At 40.6% G+C, this 12,500-nt stretch overlaps 1 long non-coding RNA gene across 1 annotated transcript; it reads left to right on the forward strand.

The window, feature by feature from the left end:
• Positions 1-621: 621 nt before the first annotated feature.
• Positions 622-1,985, forward strand: LOC308080079. Its single transcript, XR_013932669.1, has 2 exons — positions 622-787; positions 1,083-1,985. It is a non-coding gene; the product is annotated as an uncharacterized lncRNA (long non-coding RNA).
• Positions 1,986-12,500: the final 10,515 nt, after the last annotated feature.

A 12,500-nucleotide genomic window follows, 5' to 3' on the forward strand; every position in this document is an offset into this window, starting at 1 on the left:
AACAAGCAGGTAATAAAGTTACTGCTCTCTGTCTGGTAAAGTCTCTTGCTGGCCAATAACGACCCAGAACTGTTTTTTCTGAGCTCTCCCATCAATGTCTGAGATTCCAAGTATTATGAACCTAATCTGTCACTGTGGATTTCACGTTTTGACGTATTTCACTGTTGATCTGCAAGCTTAATTAATGACAAACACATGTAACCTCCCTCTTATTTGGAAAACCAAGTAGACTGATAGAAGACAGACTGGGGTTATCAGGCCTGCGTTGCCCTGTCTGTATTTATTTTTATAGATACATTTGATTTTCTCTTTTGACATTTTTCTTTTTTCTGTCATTTCTCTCCTTGCCCCCCCTCCTCTCTACCCCCCCCCCCCCCCCCCCCCCCCCCCCCACACACACACACACACACACACACACAATTTTCCTTTTTGAAAAACAAAATGAGGGAGCTTTCACAAAAACAAATTACACCCACTTCTCCAGTGAAAAGGTTTTCACTGGATGTTACTGGATTATATTTGTTCTGTTTATGCATTTATTTACAACTAGCACTGTGCCCTTCAGCAAAGTACTGTACCTGAGCTTCCAATAGTTTCAGTTATTAACTGTATGTGCCACATTTCCCTGAATAAATAACAAAATTCTTCCCATCTGTACCTGCTATTCCAGTGACTACTACATCTGTGCCCGTGGTTACTACAGCTGTACCTGCTATTCCAGGGACTACTACAGCTGTACCTGTCACTACGTCCCCTCCACAGCCTGCATCAGTGGATAATACTGACTGTAAGTTGACCTGTTTACTTATATGTCATGACAGTCATCAGTTAGTCATGAGTTGATATACACACACAAATGTTTTATACGTTTCAATGTACAGACATTTTTTTTTAAATTATATTGACCACGATGCTGATGAAATTAGTTACGAGTGAACATCTCAGTAACTGTACTTTTGTGCGGCGGGCGGGCGTGCGTGTGTGTGTGTGTGTGTGTGTGTGTGTGTGTGTGTGTGTGTGCGTGTGTGTGTGTGTGTGTGTGTGTGTGTGTGTGTGTGTGTGTGTGTGTGTGTGTGTGTCAGTGTTTCAGATGTTGTGTACAGTGAAGCTGGCGTCTCTGGTCTACTCTCTGATGGTGATGAAGTTCTTCATGTTCAGCTGTGGACTGTTGCTGCTCCACAGACCTTCATCACCCTAGACCCCTTATCATCACTATGCTGCTTGTGCTTGCTATGGTTACAATGGTTTCAATGGCGTCAGTTCTTCATGTAAACATAGCTATATTGTAATGCTTTCTATCATTTACACTTACACAGCAGAAAATGTGTAATTCTATTATAATCTAATTGAGTAAAAGGGTATAAGACAGTGAAACTAGAACAGCATTCAGTAGAGCGCTCTCCTCTGTCCATTGTTGCAGTATCATGTACAATGCCACACCCCCTTTTGGGTAAAGGTTCAGTTTCATATTTTACTACGTTAAAAAAACAGGACATGGGCAAGAGTTTTTTTTCTGTTTAAAGGTCAAAAATATGTAACATTATTCATCTCCAGTTAAAAGACAATCTCTTAAATTTAACTTTTAATAACATTTTATCTAAGAAAAAATAATAGCTTTGAATTATCATTTGATATAGTAATGCTATATCAGATTGCATTGTATTGAACAATTATGGTTTAGTTTTCATTTTGTATTTGCAGGTCCTTTTTGTGTTAACACTGTATTGTGGCACTTTGAGCTGCTTCTTACATATGAAAAGTGCTCCAAAGCTTACTATATTATTATTCAACAATGAATTACATATATTTGATAATATCAAATATTTGATCATAAATTTGCTTTTCAATTTGTATATTTATATATCGGTTGTATTTTATGTTGATATAAATAAATAAATTAAGTAATTAATTATTTTTACATTGTGTTAGGGTGACCATAATTCTTCACAATATATTTGACATTTTACAATAAAAATGCTTCAGAAGGAATTTAACTGATGTGTTTTTTGTTTTGTCTTTTCACTACTTTTCATATAATCACATAATTAAACATCAACCTGTTTACAATCATTACCAAACAACACCATCACAAATCAGAGTTTAAATATTCACATGAATAAATTCAAAATATCTCTTTATGTTGTTTGATCTCCCAAAAACAAAACTCTTCATCAACTGCCTTATATTTTGTAATGAAGAAACAAAACAAACAAACAAACAAACAGTCAGTTCCAATCTATTCCTTGTATACGTTTGTCAGCTAATTGTCTAAAGTGTAAATGTTTATAGGAATCAGGAATTTTAAAGCAAGAAATGGGCTTGCCCCGCCTTTCCTCACAGACCTTATTGAGGATTACATTCCACCCAGACCCCTAAGGTCGGCCGACCAGCTGCTACTGGTTGAGCTCACGACTAAGAAAAAGACTAGAGGTGATCGAGCCTTTGCTGCAGCCGCCCGAGACTCAGGAATAGCCTTCCATTTAATATTAGAGCCTCTCAGTCCATAGACATTTTTAATCATTATTGAAGACATATTTATTGTCTCTGGCTATTGAGCACAGCTAATCTGATACTCCATGACCACTGACTCTACCTCACTATATTCTGCTGTGCATTTTTTAAATTGTTTTTCAATTGCTGCATGTATTTGTTTTATATCCTATTGTGACATTGTTGTTTTCTACTGCTGTGTTGTATAGCACTTTGGTTGGCTTCGGTCATTTGAAATGTGCTCTATAAATACAATTTGAGTTGAGGAGTTTCGAGTTGAGTTCCATCAGAGGCCATGTTGTCAAGGAGAAGATAATTCAACCTTTAACCTCCACTAGAGGGCAGCATTATCAAGTAGATGTTGCACATTGATGCACTGTGCTTGATCATAGTGTCATTATTGCTGCTGGCATGAAGAGAACAACTCTCAGACTGTTGAACTGTGAATGTTGATCATCACTTAGTTTCTCTGTTGATTTAAACCTTGTTATAGAGATGGAACATTGGCTGTGGATGACTCTCACAGTTCTTATCTTTGGTATGATATAAACTAAATCATGTTATTTCATATGAATATGGATTACTTTTACAAAGTCATCAAGCTGTATCTCTGATTACTTCCCAAAAACACTTTAATTAATTTAATGTAACTATGTTTGACTTCCAACAAATACGATTTAGATATATTTGGGTGACAGCATAGATGAGAGCTTTTTTTTGTATTTTGTGCCAAAACTTCTCAAACAGTTAGTGCTGATGTAGTTTTACTTATGAAAGGCCAATCACAATGCTGTTGTGACATTGTTATTTCTTGTTTTCCTCAGGATCCTCATGTGGTGATGATGTGACTCCTAACGTGTTGGAGGTGACCTCTACTGAAGGACAAACTGTCACTATGTCCTGCTCCTATCAAACAGACAGGGAAGTCATTTACCTTTACTGGTACCGTCAATATCAGAACCAGGGTCCTCAGTTTCTACTGTATAAAGGAGCCAGATCAATGAGTGATTATCAACACACTCCCGATAAACGTTATCAATCAACAACCTCCAGATCATCAACTGAACTCACCATAACAGACGTAACCCTGGCAGACACAGCTCTGTACTACTGTGCTTTAGATACACAGTGATACAAAGACTAATAGAGACTGTGTTAAAACCTGAACACTCATATCTGTCTATTCTACAAGGAGAAGGGAAGTGGGGATGAAAACACAGATGAACTCTGCTGATTTATTGTTGATCAAAGCCACAGTGTTTCACCTGCTAAAGATCCACTGTTGGGAGGAAACACAAATACACAAGACAATGAGACCTACAGTACTGTACGGAAAAACCTTTTCTTCTCTTCTCCATCAAACTGTGTCTAGAAGTAGTGTTGTTGAACATGTTTCTATAAAGTACATACGCATGTCTTCTTATTAGGGCTATCACAATTAATTTGTTTAATTGCGATTGACTCACTATTACTTTTTTTGTGTGGTGCCAGTCACTACAAGTGACCATCTGAATACCAGTACCGTGCACTCATCAAATAGAGCAGTGGGCCTTTTCAGGCCGTGACCCCCCAAAATAGTCATATTTGAACTGGGGACCCCCACCCTGACAAGCACTTGGAATTGTAGGAGTTGAGGCGTTACATTTAGTTTGACTCGTTTCCATAGATACATATTGTGCATAGCAGATCTACAAGCTTGTTGTAGATTGGCTATTTTCAAATAGCTTTCTTATATCATTTGACAATTTGGCCAATGTTTCACCAGTTCCTATAGTATAGTTTTATAGTTTGTTGATTACTTTTGATGCAGAAATTGACTTTTCTTCCTCTCTTTTTTTAGGTATTAAAAAGGCCATAAAAGTCCTTAAATTGTCACTTCACTGCCATCTGGGGACACCCCAAAAATCATGTTGTGTGACCCACAGGTTGTGAATCACTGAAATAGATGATGACCAACACACGCATGCACGCACGCACGCACACACACACACACACACACACACACACACACACACACACACACACACACACACACACACACACACACACACACACACACACACACACACACACACACACACACACACACACACACACACACACACACACACACACACACACACACACACATATATATATATACAGAATGTCACACTCCACATAAGGTGCAAAAGAATATAATACATTGTACACGAGATTAGACATATTAGATCTGTAAGGAAAAGTAAAGTCCCTCAGTCCATGGCCAGCATGGTGATAGGCAGTGGTCAGGCCTTGTTCAACAGTTTGATGGTAGCCAGGTGGAAGCTGTTCATAATCCTGGTGGTCTTGCCCTTACAGCGATACTACGGTAGGCCTCCTTGTCTGGCCCGGTTGACACACACTCATCAAATAGAGTAGTATTTTTTCTCATTATGGATGTTTTCGTGAAGGTTTACAAGCATAAAGGTTGATACTGCATTGCGTAAGTACTTATTACTAAGTAATGTTAAATTTAGCAGATCATTAAAGCTCTTCATCTACTGCAGCCTGCAGTTTGTATGCTAAGGCAGTAACATTTGAAGGTTTCTAAACAATATCTGTCATTGTTTTGTGTTGTTAATCGATTTACACAATAATAATTAAACATTATTATTATTATATATATTTTTTAAATTTAGAGTCAATTATTTTGTACCCCTTTTTCTCCCCAATTTAGTTGTTATGCCAATGAATTCCTCCCCACACACATTTCTGTGTTGTCACTGCTATTGTATCCTAGTGACTCACCTGCCAGTGAGGAGCCCCCACCAGGAGGACGTAGAGCCTTCATCCTACTCCTCCCGCCCAACACTCCCCTCTGACAGGTGACGCCTCAGCCCGTAGGAGTATGTGCAATGACAGATATCACCCTTCCCGCCCGGCTTCCCTCCCCTGAACACAGGTCAATTGTGTTCGTGTAGGCGCTCGACAAAGCCGGATGCACCACGGTGGATTCGAACCCACAACCTCCGTGGTGGTTAGTGACTTTTACCACTGCGCCACCCGAGGTCTCATAATAATTACAAATACAGTACATTTGCTTAATGCAAGCATAATGTGTCCATTCCCATGTTAATAATAGTAAATCCTTTTTAAGGTACATTTTGAACAGATATCAAACTGAGGAAATAACATGTCAAATCATGTCAAATGATTCAACGTTGTGGTGCTCCCTGTGGTCAGAAGTATCAAATCAAACTTAATTTATAAATCACATTAAAACAACCATTGCTGAACAAGGTGCTGTACAATAAAAAACAAATCACAATGTTTCTTGGCAATGACTTTTATACCGTTGGAACCCTTTAAAATGGTGGCCCATTTGTAAGGACTAAGAGAAATTGCTTTTGGATATGCATTGTTTAGAAGCCCCTGAATATGATGAAATTTGGGGCATATCGGAAGTCATGAGTTCATGATTTTGGATATTTTTGGTCAAATATAGGCCCCTCCACAAACGTTAGAAGCCTCAAACCATTTTGGAGGTCAACGTGCGCACATCCTTCATACGGGTCAACATCCAGAAGGCGGTGGGACCTAATGGGATTCCAGGCTGTGTCCTTAAAGCATGTGCAGACCAACTGGCGGGTGTTTTTGCTGACATCTTCAAACCTCTCCTTCTCCCAGGCTGTGGTCCCTGCAGGTTTAAAAATGTCAACCGTTGTGCCCATCCTCCAAAAGGCCAAAGTGACATGCCTGAATGACTGGAGTCATTCATACACCAGTCGCTCTCACCCCGATAGTCAGCAAATGCTTTGAGAAGCTGATGATGGAATACATCTGCTCGAAGCTACCAGCCTCGCTGGACCTGTGTCAGTTTGCATACCGTCAAAACAGATCTACCATTGACGCTATTGCCATGGCTCTCCACACCGTCCAGGAAAACCGCTCCTCATATCTCCTCTACTTATTTTACCGCGTTCGGTGTATCGATTGCTGTGAAGACAAATATTCTATGATTTTTCAAAGGTGATTGAAAACACTCAAAACTCGCTGACACTGTGGCAATTAGACAATGTTTTTTAATGGCACTGAATGATATATGTCCACCGTATATCATGCACAGTATACATCTGCTGCTATGCTCACGCACCTTTATATCTTATCTCAGGTACTACTGAGCCCTATCTTGGGCGATGCCATTCGCTCAGTTCAGTTTCATTAATCCATTGCGCAGGAAATAAAGAACAGATTACAATAGTATAACATTCTCTATAATCAGTAACATGTGGATGATAATTATCACTGGGTGAAAAGGGCGATATACCTGGATACGTGGGCAAGGCATACACCCACCCAACATAAATGATCGGTGGGAGTTTTTCAATGAATGCGGGAGAGGACTGTTTACCTTCAAATGCCTTTAAGAGAGAGAGAGAGATACTCCTGGTCAAATATTACTCAATTAGAGTACTATTGTACTAACTAGATCTATTTTCGAAGAATGAATGACAGAAAATGTCTCAAATTTTGAATGCTTTTATTAATATACAGTGAACCAAAGTTGCATTGTGACATTCAAGGAAAAGCTAATACACATATTTAAAAAAATGAAATAAGAACACAAACTATTGTACAATTACTAAAAACAATGGGCCTCATTCAGCAACGGTACTTAAGAGGAAATTTCTTCTTAAACCCACTTAAGAAGTTTTTAAGAAGATTTTGGTATTCTCCAATGTTTTCTTAGCTGTGATCTGTTCTTAGGTAAGAACAGAATCTACCCACACTTTCTTAAGAAGATTTTTTTTCTTAGACCCATTTAAGAGGTTTTTAAGAAGATTTTGGTATACTCCAATGTTTTCTTAGCTGTGATCTGTTCTCAGGTAAGAACAGAATCTACACACACTGATGAGCACTCTTAGGCTGGCCTTTGAGTTCTTAAGTGTGACATATTTGTGCAAAAATAATTAATTCTCTAAGTTTCTTCAATTCTACAGTTGTATAATATAGGATTTAAATTACAATAATATTTTTTATCATATCTTTAGAGTAGTGGTTCTCAAAGTGTGGTCTGGGGACCCCCAGGGGTCCTTCAGGGAGTTTCAGGGGGTCCACAGCAAACAAAGAACAGTTTAATCACTTTAACCCTATTTTATACTTTGTTTGAAAATAGCCGATCTACAAGCTCACAACACGTCCCATTACTGGCCATTTTGAGCTTGTAGATCGGCTATTTTCGAGACATTTTGATAAATCTTGAAACATTTTCCCTGGCAGAAAATATGGTGGGGGTCTGCAGCCAAATGCATGTCAATTTGGGGGTCCTTGACATGAAAATGTTAGAGACGGGTCTGAAATTACAATCTAACCCAAACGGACCCGGTTGACTTGAAGCCCAAACCCCATACCTACCCCATAAACCCCCACCCAACCCACCCTCATCACCCCCCATACCCCCACCCCCATATCCCCGACATTCGCCACACCCCCATTTTCCAGTCCCCTTCCTACCTGAAAGCCCCCCTATACCCACCCGTCATACCCATCCCCATACCCCCGACATAGCCCCCTACACCCCTCCTTGCACCACCATATCACCCACCACACCCCTATTTCCACCCCATTACATACCAAGCAGCTGCTACCTTAAAGACCCTCCATATCCACCCACCAGCTTTCAGTAATAAAATGTTTTATATCCACTACTAACGCTACTTCTGAACATGAAATATGGATTACATTTTTAACAGCTAATTTCAGCAAATGTGCATTGATGTCTAGTGGTGATATGTTGATTAATGTGAGAGAAATAATAAAATACATTCATTAATTAAATAAAATAATTTGCTGTTCACTTCAGAAGTACCTCCACAGAACTATTAATTTTTATTAATTTTTATGTTTGGAGTCTGGTGTTCCACCATCTGTAGACTTATAGTTTAGGTATTCTTTACTTCATTCTCTCAATTTTATTTCTGTGTGTGATTTCCTGTGATTTCTGTGTGCAGCAATCACACACAGGTGTGACTGCAGGCAGAGCCATGCAGTCATGCCTTACAGTATATGGGGATTGGTGGGGCGGCTCCCTATGGTAATTAGGATGAACTGGCACACCCCTTCAAGTTACGAGGATTGGGATTCATCATCATCAAGAACATAGTTACGAACAATTCTGCCTTTTAAGAACGTTTCGTGAATCTGACTCAACTTCTCTTAGGATTTCACTTAGGAAAAATTGTAAAAGGAAACATTAGGAACTTATTGCTGCATGAGGCCCAATGAGTGAGATATCTCTCTCTCTCTCTCTCTCTCTGTGTGTGTGTGTGTGTGTGTGTGTGTGTGTGTGTGTGTGTGTGTGTGTGTGTGTGTGTGTGTGTGTGTGTGAGAGAGTGTGTGTGATGTATATATACACACACACACACACACACACACACACACGCACACGCTTAACAATATATATATATACTAGAGTCTCGGGGGGCTACGCCCCCCGAGACACTAGCCGCGCACGGGGCTTTGCGTTTGTTGGTCCCTCCGTGTCCCTGTCTCTGTGTCCGTGTCGCTGCAGCACAGAGTGGGCAGTAGAGATGGGAATTATGGCTCTTTTAAGGGTTGCATTCCTTGCAAAGAGGCATTGTGAATACTGCCTCATTTATGGCTCAGGTATTATAGATACGGAAAAATATATGTAAATATGTATGTATTGATATGTCATAATAGTATGTATGTTTGTATTGTAGGTATCATTTATATGTGACTGTAAGTATGTGTTATTGTGTACTATAAAAAAGCATATGACATGATATAATAATATATTATTATATGTAATAATATATAATAATATAATATATAACAGCATTAATACAATATTTATTATAGTATAACATATAATATACTTAATAATACATATTATTGTAATGTGTAATATTATGATATGGAACAGTTTAGTGCAATAATAATTGTAGTGTGTAATTTATTTATATATAATAACAATTTAGGGGTGTGCCGATTTCACCAAACGATACGATACGATATTTGGCTCACAACTTCGATACGATTTCGATACGATACGAATAAAAATATATGGGGGAGAAAAAAAGCAAATGCAAACAAATAATTCTGTTTTTGCATTATTCAGATATGCGAACTTGTAGCTTTTCAGCCGTTTTGAATCCAAATAGGGCAATAGTGTGACACCTGACCCGAAAAAACAACAACATGTTGTCACCCTTTTCACCTCGGGGCTGTTTGCATGTCTGATTATTATTATTGTAAAAAAAACCGATACATATCGGCATGAAAACGTATCGCGATATATCGCGGGACGATATATCGGCACACCCCTAAATAACATATATGGAATATATATAAATAGCCATATAATATTCATATTCATATGCTTGTTTCTCGCACACAATCTGGCGACACTGAATGTGCGCGCGCGCGCACTCTCACACACACACACACACACACACACACACACACACACACACACACACACACACACACACACACACACACACACACACACACACACACACAGAGTAAGGGTAGCTTCTTTACTACGTGAGGCGATGCGAAGCAACTTCGGCACGCCAGCATACACACAAAGCAAACAGGCTCACACACACACACACACACACACACACACACACACACACACACACACACACACACACACACACACACACACTACACACACACACACACACACACACACACACACACACACACACACACACACACACACACACACACACACCCACACACACAGTGTGTGTTCCAGGCTGTTGGTTGGCTATTAGCAGTCACGTGACAACAACACACACACACACACACACACACACACACACACACACACACACACACACACATGTCGCACAGACGCACACACATTAAAAGCCTCAACTTTTTCTTCACGGCGCTCGTGACTCAAAATGAGGTGTTTTTGTTTGTGTGTTACGCACTGGATTGGAACTATTTTTGCAATGTTTTTCTTCACAGTTGACCTCAAAAAAAGCTAGGCCATAATATTGTTTTGTTGTTGTTGCTGGCTGGGTGAAGATCATAGTTTGTGTGTGGAGATGTAACCTAAGGTGCTTGGTTGTATGCTTTATCCAACATGACAGCCATGTAAACAAACAACCAATGTCATTTACAACTAAACGTTGCGCTCAAGAATGTTTTTGAAAACATGTGAAGTGAGAAATAGACGATGCAATAACCGAAAAGTGATTGTATTTGATCCACTACAGTCGTTGTTTAGCGTGGGTGAACAACGGGGGAAATAGCAAAACGCTCGCCCCAAAACACAGTCGCCCCGGGGCAAATCCGGCGGTATTAGAGGCAAATCGGCAGTATATAGAATGGGGGGCGAGTGTGTTTTGGGGCGAGTTTGTTTTTATTTGGTCATTTGTTTTCCGAGGCAACAACGGGGGAAATAGCAAAACGCTCGCCCCAAAACACAGTCGCCCCGGGGCAAATCCGGCGGTATTACTGGCAAATCGGCAGTATGTAGAATGGGGGGCGAGTGTGTTTTGGGGCGATTTTTATTTTATTTTTTCATTTGTTTTCCGAGGCGTAGGCTACTTGTCCGCCCAGCCCAATACTTACATTGCCGTAAGCAAGGAAATACTTCGTTTTGTTGTTACTGTTGGGTAAATTTATTTATGTATTTATTAAGTAGCCGTGTAATAAGCGGGATAATGGTGGTTAATCGCCCTGAAGGGCTTTAAATGTCAATAATGAGGCCCATGCATTATCCCTTGCATACTGTTGCGAGTGAAGACCGCTGATTTCAATGGCCGCCGCTTCGTGTTGTGTCGGCTGTGGCCGTCGGCGTTCGGTTGTGCTGACTAGTGATGTGCGGGTCGGGTTTTTTCATGACCCGCCCCGCCCCAACCCGCGACGGAACGCGACCCGCCTCAACCCGCCCCGCGAACCCATATATAAATCTATGGCTCAACCCGGTGGGAATATATATATATATTATATAGCGCTCTTTTAAGTACCCAAAGTCCCTTCAAATGTCTACAGTAGCACAACATTGTCATGGGCTGAATAAACAAGCATGTTGGTCAAAATAGGGTTTTTTTTTTTTTTTTTCGTGGAGAGCGGCTGACCCGCTCACCCTCAGCCCGCATAATTTTCTCTGAAATCCTGACTCGACCTACCCGCGCCGCGGGTTGACCCGCGGGTCCCGCGGGTTACGGGTCGACCCGCTCATCACTAGTGCTGACGGTAAACGGTGCGAAAGTGTTTCCCCGTCCGGTGTGGTCGTAATGTGGTGAGTAGAATTAATTATGTTGCGAGGTGGAAAATGTGTAATGAGCAATGAGAAGTACCCTACGCCACCTGTAAATTCAGCGTGCACGTTGTGGCTGGTGTTGTGGTGAGATGTCAGATGTAGTTGTTGTGTTTAGTCGAAATCAATGCTGTGGGTATGGCGTCAGCAGGCGAGAGGTCCAAATGAATGGAATGGCTGTGGGCGTCAGTGGCGGAAGTAGCAATTCACCCTTTATATAAGTAGATATATATATTCAAAGGTTTGCAAAAAAAAAATAGCTGATCTACAAGCTCATAAGTGCTGGTTGGTTACAATTGTTGTGATGCTATATTAACACATTTGGCTGGGGACCCCTGGAACCCCCCCAAGCACCCCTGGGGGTCTCCGGACCCCAATTTGAGAACCACTGGTTTAAAGTGCTCATGTAGCCTAGTCACTTTTTTTGGGCTTGTTTTCATAGAACTGGCTGCTTATTTCTCTCACAACATCTGTCAACATCAAACGTTGTGCCGTTTCCTCTGCTGTATGTGTTTACATGGAGATGGGACGTGCAGCGTTTTCAAACTTTTCCACCCTGGAAGGAGGTTTCACTTAGTAACGGATTCAAGCCCCGCAAACACTGTTCCTGTGTAAACGGACGGCACATTTGATACTCCGTTTTCTGTACAGACTGTTGTCGTGTAAACTGCATTAATCCGGCTGCTGAATGAGGCATGAGCCTTGTTCAGCAGCCTGATGATAGGCGGTACTGTCTAGCTGC

Source organism: Gymnoscopelus braueri (genome assembly GCF_963280865.1).
Source record: "Gymnoscopelus braueri genome assembly, chromosome: 23".
NCBI lineage: Eukaryota > Metazoa > Chordata > Actinopteri > Myctophiformes > Myctophidae > Gymnoscopelus > Gymnoscopelus braueri.